At 42.7% G+C, this 6,000-nt stretch overlaps 1 protein-coding gene across 1 annotated transcript in view; it reads left to right on the top strand.

The window, feature by feature from the left end:
* Positions 1-3,294: 3,294 nt before the first annotated feature.
* lingo3b (leucine rich repeat and Ig domain containing 3b) overlaps positions 3,295-6,000 on the top strand; it is a 41,070-nt gene continuing 38,364 nt past the window's right edge. The window contains exon 1 of the mRNA XM_078263571.1: positions 3,295-3,844. The gene's annotated coding sequence lies outside the window, so the exon portion shown is untranslated. The remainder of the gene's footprint in view (positions 3,845-6,000) is intronic.

Genomic DNA, 6,000 nt, shown 5'->3' with positions numbered 1-6,000 from the left:
AAGTGGCATGAAAAGACTCAAGTAAAGTACAAGTACCTCAAATGTGTACTTAAGTACAGTACTTGAGTACTTACTTTTAGTTACAGTCCACCACTGGTTATTACCAGTAACTTGCACGCACTTTTCAGGAGAGCTGTTCTATGCCAGTTATTGTCTAGCCGGATGTTGAACTTCCTATAAATAACAGCAAATGGGTAATATAGGTTTAACCAAAGATAAGTGAGAGAAAGAATAATAATATTTTTTTTAGAATAATTGGTGGTAATGCTGTAAATGAGTATGATGTTTTGTTTAGAAGATAACAGTGCTTTAGACTTTTTACACAGAGGAAAAACACAGGTGTAAATACAATAAATGAAGGCTGAATTCCATTTAGCTGCTTCAGTTTCAGGGTCCTAGTATTGTGCATACTGGCTTACTGTCATGGCTTACAGGGACACTAATGGAACAGAGCAGTCAGTAATGTTAATAGTAACACCCTCGATGCTGTGTGTGAGGAATAAGATGGTGAAACTGATGCATTTAGACATATTTTGGCAGTGATAGGAGTGTTTGAAACACACTGAATATGCAGTGAAGAAGTGCTGCCGGAGTGGGAAGGAGTATTTGGGTAGTATTGAGTAATGTTTTAGCGACACAAATGGCACGAACATGTATTCTCACGAATTGAACTATTTCATCTCAAGCGAGAAATTTGCCTACGGTTGTTTTGCGAAAGCCTATCAGCGTTGAGATTCTCCTGCATAGCATAGCCCTGATCGATCCAAACTCCAATCAGAAAACAAGCATCGTCTTGCGGACAGACCTGACAAAGCATGAATTTTGACTTTTTACTAAACGGCATCTTAACGTTATTATATCGAGTCAACATACTTTTGGTAGGTTTATTGCAATTAAATCACAGCAAAATTGGTACCTCAAGTAGCGCTGGAAGTGGCAGTTATCAAGAAGGAAAAGGCAGGGAAATTTACCGAGCTGTGTGTTCCTCCAGATGATGAATCCAGACACAACGCTATTTGGTTTCCCGACATATGTGGGACTACAACAGGTACAAAGTTTTCAGTCATGGTTGATGACGGAAAGAAACCTTGTTTGTGCCTACAGCTCTGCACCGTAGCGTGTAACCCAAGTAAACACAAATTATTCCAATATGATCCCACAATTAAACTAGCGCCAGTAAGGCAACGCAAAGCAAATGTACTTGGCCTGTGTAAACCCAGCATTAAATAAAAAAACTGAGTAGAGGTTAGTGAAAAGATGTGTGTGTGTGTGTGTGTGTGTGTGTGTGTTTAAATAAAAAAACTAACTGAGTAGAGGTTAGTGAAAAGATGCACTTGTGTGTGTCTGTGTGTAGGGTGTGTGAGGAGGATGTTTGCTGGACTTGGCCTCCACAAGGCATCCTGACGTGCCGGACCCCTGGCCTCGGGGTCGCAGGCCAGACTTATCCTTTCCTGCGATGAGCTGTTAACTGACCTCAGGGGCAGTCAGTCAGGCTAGAAGAGTGTGTTTCTCAGCGTGCGTTTCTGTGTGTGTTGGAACCGTAGTACCCTGTGATCTGATTTACTCTGACAAGGCAACAGGACCGAACAATAAAAATGTCTATTTCTCTCTCTCTCTCTCTCTCTCTCTCTCTCTCTCTCTCTCTCTGCATGCTCCAGGCGAAATGGAGGAGATGATTAAACAGAACAAACCCACTGGAAGAATGTCATTCCCAAAGAGTCATTTTTGGAGCCTAAATCCCCTATTGTATGTTATACTCATAATTCTACGTCAGGAACAGTTTGGTGTCGTTTGGCTCAGAATGCTGCAGCAAAATTACCTACAAGACCCCGTAAATGAATGCATATAACCAATTTTGACACGCTAACCCCATGTGATCCAGAGGAGACCGGACCTTTGCAGTCACGGTGCCCCGGCTCTGGAACAAAATGCTGAAGTAGATCAGGCAAGCTAGTTCTTTATCTTTGTTTGAATCGCTCCTAATAACTTTTTATTGTTTCTATTTGTAGTCTCTTTTAGCAACAATTTGTGTCTTGTGTATTGTCAGTATATTCAAGTCACAGAACTAAGCCTCTGTTTTTCTGAAAGCTAAATCCCTGTTCATCTTTGTTAAACCCAGAAGATTTAAAGTTTAACACCACTTTCTGCTGTTGTGGAGGTATTTCCAGAATCTTTGCAGGCTTTTCTAACCATCTGGGTGAAAAAAGTATTCCGTTTGCCATGTATGGAAATATATAATAAGTGGTCGCAACTTGGGAAATGGGTTGAATAAAACTGTAATGTGCAGCAAACCAAATATTTTTTTCATCCAAATGAACAGAAATTATTTTAAGACTTTAGAGCCATGTTAGTAGCATGAAATCATTCCGCACATATTTGATGGATTTCCATGAAATTGACATTCATGGTCTCCAGACTAGCACCACCATGACGTTGACTGTTTGTGATTTTGAGTTTCCATAAAATCTGGTACACACATTCATGTCTCCCTCAGGATAAATTGTAATAACTCATGGCGATGCTCTGACTTTAAATCTAGAGCCATCATCAGGTAAATGGTGTTTGACCAATTTCCTGCAAAACTAATGACACTCCCATCAGCCTCAGCTGTACTTTGTTTAGTGCTAAATAGCAAATGTTAGCATTTACACACTAAACTCTAACATACTAAACTAAGATGGTGAAGATGGTAAATATTATTCTAAATATCAGAATGTTAGCATTGTCATTGGGAGCATGTTGGCATGCTGATGTTAGCATTTAGCTCAAACCACAGCCTCACAGAGCTGCTAGCCTGGCTGTAGACACTTAGTCTTGTTCAAAGATCGCCACCTTTCAGAAAAATGTTTCTTAGTTCCGTAAATCGAATACATGATGGCATGTATTGTTTTAATTTGAATATGTTTTTAAATTGTATTTTATATCTATCTATATTATATATTATATTATATCTGAATCTAATTTCTCTATATTTATTTTATCATTTATTTTCTCAAAATGCAATAATCTTCTTTTCCGCCTCCTAAATCGGTGCTCTCAGTCTTAGGGCTGTGCAATTAAAAGTGCTGTAGGTAGGATTGTGAAGATCCAGGACTTTTTTCCATAATCAAGCAGCCCTACTCAGTCTCTTCGTTTTTCTCCCTGCCTGGCTGTTTAGACAGACTCCCTAAGCCTTACGCCCGGAAGCCCACTGAATTGTGAATCCAAACAGCCGGAGCAGCAGCAGATAGACAGTGACTGAAAAACGGGAAGGGGGGGGGGGAGGTAGTTAGACATAAACAGTGAGAGAGCAGAGCGAGAGAGAGAGGGAGCGTTGAGTGAGAGATGAAAAGCATGCTAAGCGAGAGAGAAGCACTCACACTGAAGGAGGCAGAGGCAACAGCTACAGCAACAGCACGCTCCTTTCCCATCCTCCCTTTCCTCTCTCATAATCCCACATCCACGCCGGGGGAGATGGAGGGCACCCTGACCCGCTGAGGAGCACTGTTTAAAGGAGGAAAATCTCACATGACCCCCCCTCTCCTGTGAGTGCCTGGATCATATTTTTGGGACAATAACCAACGAGGAGTGAAACGGGGGTGTGTACACAAACGAGCCTGCCGGCAGGAGGGAGGAAGGGAGGGAGGGAGAGAGGGAAGTAGGAGAGAAAAGAGGGGGATGAGTGGCAGGTTTGGTACAGCTGCTGATGCCAGGGTCTGCGAGTGAGACAGAGACAGACTGAGGAGTGGAGGGCAGCACGTGTGGAGCAGTGTCAACTTGTGGGCCAAGAGCAGAGGAAAAAAGATTCACATACGCACGCAGCTGGACAGATGAGGAGACATCAGGGACCACGCTTCAGTCCTGGGTACGTCCACGTATACTACACACTCATGCATGCAGGCATGTACATTTTATCCTCAATGGTTGCTGTGTTTTTTTACCAATAGAGCACAGAAACACTTGAAACGCAACAGTGCGCGTTTGCAGATCTTCAGAGTTGACGACTACCCACCCTGACAAGTCTCCCTACTTGCCCTCAGATACTTGCAACAAAGGAAAGAGGATGAGGAGGAGAGATTATGTGTGTGTCTGAGAGTGTGTGTGGTCATGCTTTGCCATCTACATCCTGTTATAACATTATTGTATAGCACTAGAGGCATTTCATAATGGGTTTCGTGAGCTGTCAGAGTGATGCATGTAAATAAACCTCCACTGGCGGAATGTTGCCATTTTTCACGTCGCCGGGCAAATTAAGCAATCACTCTCATCTCAACACTTGTTTTCGCGGCTGTAACATTGCTCATTACATTAACTTTGTTCTGCGAGTTATTTGCAGTCATAAATCGTGTACAATAAAAAAATCAGAGAGGTATAACTTGCGTGAGCCCTGAAGCCAGGGCTTGTTTATGTACTCTGGTCTGAGACATGTACTGTATAGCTCTGCTTACCCATGCTACACTGCAGGATGCCATGAGCATTAACATGACATGCATGGCCATGTGTTATGTCACGTTGTGCCAGAGTGCATATGGTTTATGACAGCAGGTTTGCATTAGGTGTATCAGTCTTCCGCTTCTCTTTCTCTCTATCTAACCCCCCCCCCCCCCCCCCCATCTCTCTCTTCCTCTTTTTCCACCATCTTCTTCCTTTCTCCGTTTCCAATTATAGGCTGTCATCTCTCTCCCTTTCCTCCTGATGCTATCTCCTGTTTCATTCTCTTGCTAAGCAATTACCTTTACCTGCCTCTGCCCCTCCGGACACCATGGCTGGCTAGTTTCCTCTCTGCCTTTTCAACAATCAAAGTGAAGGATGGGTGGGGATTTCATGGCAATTTTCTTATGGTTGCCCCAACCTGAGCAAAGAGTGACCTCAGTGAAGCCTAAACACAGGAGCCACTTCATATTATTGCTGCTCTCATAGATCCAGAAAAGATATGTAAATAGGAAATAGCTCTGGGGGTGGTTTCAGTGTGCAGAAGAATTATGCCTCTAATCATGCAATCAGCTCATTATTTCCTGCTCCTCATTAACTTGTTTGGGTTTCTAACTTTATCGCTGTTCGCTGTTTCATCTTTCTGAAAACAGAAGAAAAAAGACTCACCCAGACAGAGCTGGTGGGTGCGTTGCTCCAAGCATTTGGGCAAACATTCTGCTGGTGTCTGGGAGAGGAAAGGCTTGCCAGAGAGCTGAAACCCCTCCAATCACAACCTCTCCCCCACACTGACTCTTTGACTTTCATTCCTTTAGGTATACAAACCTCTGTCTTTATAGCTTTCTTTTTCTCTATCTTCTTTTCCTTAAACCTCACTGGTAAGGATCCCACCTTATAACCTCTTCACTACAACAGTACAACGTCAACAGAAACGCACATATTTACATAAAAACAAGCATACACTCCCACACACCAGTATAAGCCTTTTAGCGCCGCAGTGTGACAGCTACCTAAAGGATAGCAACACTGTCCTTTCTGCTGGCAAGCCTTTAAAAATGTGTGAAAAGACACAGATGGAGTTAGGGACTGGAAATAAGGCATAGTAGGATCATGGATGAGAAGGATAAGAGGAAGAGGTCAACAGGTCATAATTAACAGAAAGCGGAAGATGGGAGTAGTGACATAAAATGAAATAAAAGAAGATTGATGCGATAATGGAAGGAGGTGGGGAGTCAAAGGGAAAGAGAGTTCAGATGGTGACTGAAAAATGAAAGAATGTGGTCGGACATGTTTGGTCTTTGTGTTGACAGACAGCTACTGATTGCTGATGTCTTTTTTCCTGTGAATGGACACAGCAGCAAAGTGATAGTTTTCAGACACCCCCGAGGAAAGAAAGTGAAGAAAGACACAGAGAGAGGGAGAGACACAGCTCGCCGCAGGAAACAGAGGGTTTTTGATTTATTTTTAAAAGCATTTTGCTGCTTCTCCTTGAAGGAACATTGGACAATTCTGGTTTTTTACAGGTTGGGTCAGTAACAGGAGAGGATGTTAGACAATCACACAAGTTGCAAACCATTATCTCAATTTGGC

The sequence above is a fragment of the Sander vitreus genome, chromosome 12, assembly GCF_031162955.1.
Source record: "Sander vitreus isolate 19-12246 chromosome 12, sanVit1, whole genome shotgun sequence".
Classification (NCBI taxonomy): domain Eukaryota; kingdom Metazoa; phylum Chordata; class Actinopteri; order Perciformes; family Percidae; genus Sander; species Sander vitreus.
The sequence above is the reverse complement of the archived record's forward strand: the minus strand, read 5'-3'. Positions and strand labels throughout refer to the sequence as shown.